At 47.5% G+C, this 2,536-nt stretch overlaps 1 protein-coding gene across 1 annotated transcript in view; it reads left to right on the top strand.

The window, feature by feature from the left end:
* Window positions 1-2,536, top strand: part of WFDC5 (WAP four-disulfide core domain 5) — an 8,406-nt gene that overhangs the window by 762 nt on the left and 5,108 nt on the right. The window lies entirely within an intron of this gene.

The following is a 2,536-nucleotide window of genomic DNA, read 5'->3' on the forward strand; positions in this document are numbered from 1 at the left end:
GGGCGCGTTTTTTTTTTTTAGCTCTGGATCTGTTGGGAGGAAGCTCTAGCCCTTCTTCTTTTCTCCCCGCCTCCCCCCAAAAGTCTGGGGCTGACCTGTCACCAGGTAAGGGAGGCCAGGCTGCTGGAGTAGTTAGACAGGTGTCTCCTCACCTGGGCGAGGCCTCCACTTCCATACCCTTCTGGGCTGGAACACTCTGACCTACATACACCTGTAGCCCTGGCCCTGCCTTGGGAAGGGGACAGGTCCCCTCTTCCACAGGGCCCTGGGGATCAGTTCCCTGCATCCTCTGTGTCATCTCTAGCCTAACTGGAAAAAAAAAATGTTTTTACTGATTTCTTAGAGCAGCAGTTGCCAACCTTTCGGACCTCATTGACCACCAGCGGTCCGCGGACCACCAGTTGGCGACCACTGTTTTAGAAACCCCCAATATTTCCAAGTTATAATTTCTTGTCTTGTCTCTTTAATTTGCGTGCGACCCTCTTCCAGATCCTGAACCCTGAACCACGAGGGATGAGGAAAGGAAGATGGGGAGAGACAGAGAGGGAGAGAGAGAGAGAGAGAGAGAGAGAGAGAGAGAGAGAGAGAGAGAGAGAGAGACATTGATGTGAGAGAAATATCGATTGGTTGCCTCCTGTATACACCCCAACTGAGGATTGAATCCCCAACCTGGGCATGTGCCCTGACCAGGAATCAAACTGGTGACCTTTCAGTGCGTGGGACGATGCTCAACCACCTAAGCCACACCAGCCAGGGCCCCTCTGGCCTAACTTATACCTTCCTCAGAGGCAGGGCTCCCTGGAGATGAGCTGGTTTGGGGAGGAGAGTGCTCAGAAATCCCAGGCTGAGGAGGGAAGTGTGCTGGCAAGTTCCCAGGCCAGACCCCATGCTGGCTGTGAGTCACGTGCTATCACCACATTCCTCCTCACTGCAAGGCTGTGAGGTCACAACTATTTTTATGCCCATTTTGCAGATGAGGAAACCGAGGCTCAGTGGGAAACCACTTGCCCAAGGGTAAAGACTGCCTCCGAGTCAGTGGCAGAGGTGGCTGCTGAGGGCAGGTCTTTGTCATCAGGAAGACTTGCCTCCCAAACCTACTCCTTGTAAAATGAGGCCTCATGCCTCTCTGTCAGGAGTAAATGGAATAACGCATGTTGGTGGCCCCCAGTTCATCTCGTCTGCGTCGTTCCCGGGTTTCCCCCCCATGGAATCTCTGCCTGGCTCTCTGGAATTTCAGACAGTGGAGGAAAGCAGCAGAGTTGAGGGAAGGGATGTCTTGGTTTATTTTCCGTGGAAGCACAGTCACCTCTGTTTATCAGATTCCCTCCACACACACTCAAATACGTCCAGGTGTCTGACATAGAGGGCCGGGCACAGTCCCCGACACAAAGTGTCTAACAAGTGTTTTCAACGGTCGTATTGTAGTGTGAAGAGACCTGTGTCTGTAGCTCTTTGCATATGGTTGTGCACATGACTGTGTGTGTATGTTTGTGTCTCTGCTCACACCCATGCTACATGTTTACATATACATGACTGCATGTCTGGGTGTATGTGTAATTTCTGTGTATATGTATGGGGTGGGCAAAAGTCAGTTTGCATTTGTGAGTACACAAAACAGTGTTTATTCTTGTACTATTATTTATTAATTATTGTATTTTTTCTATAAGAACAACTGGAAACCTACTTTTCCCTCCCCTGTATTTTTGTGTATAGGCATGTATATGTGGCAGTATGCCTGTATACTTATTCATATGGACAGATACAGGGTGTCCCCCAAAAAAGGTATACATACAATGTCTGTAGATTCTATGACTTTTTAAAAATTAATATATTTTTATTGATTTCCGAGAGGAAGGGAGGAGAGAGAAATAGAAACATCATTGATGAGAAAGAATCATTGATTGGTTGCCTCCTGCACACCCTACACTGAGGATTGAGTCAGCAACCCAGGCATGTGCCCTGACCGTGACCTCCTGGTTTATAGGTTGGCGCTCAACCACTGAGTCACACCAGCTGGGCTCTATTACATTTTGAAAATGAAATGTATTTTGATAAACACTGCCTTTATAATTATTCAAAGTGTGTATACATTTTTTGGAACACCCTGTATTTGTTCACATGACTGTGTTTATCCTATCTAATAAAAGACAAAAAGGGTAATTGACCGTACCTTCGCTATGCTTCCCATTGGCTAATCAGGGTGATATGCAAATTAACCGCCAACCAAGATGGCGGCCGGCAGCCACTCAGCTGAAGCAAGCAGGAGGCTTGCTTGCTCCAGTGATGGAGAAAGCCAAAGTTCCCTGCCTGCTGCGGCCCGGCTCTAAGCTCCAAAAGCAACAATGTTTCAGTTATAGAAGCTAAACCAGCCGTGGGCAAACTACGGCCTGTTTGAAATGAATAAAACTAAAAAAGAAAAGACCGTAGCCTTTTATGTAATGATGTTTACTTTGAATTTATATTAGTTCACACAAACACTCCATCCATGCATTTGTTCCAGCCCTCCGGTCCAGTTTAAGAACCCATTGTGGCCCTC

Source organism: Myotis brandtii, unplaced genomic scaffold, assembly GCF_000412655.1.
Source record: "Myotis brandtii unplaced genomic scaffold, ASM41265v1 scaffold333, whole genome shotgun sequence".
Lineage (NCBI taxonomy): Eukaryota > Metazoa > Chordata > Mammalia > Chiroptera > Vespertilionidae > Myotis > Myotis brandtii.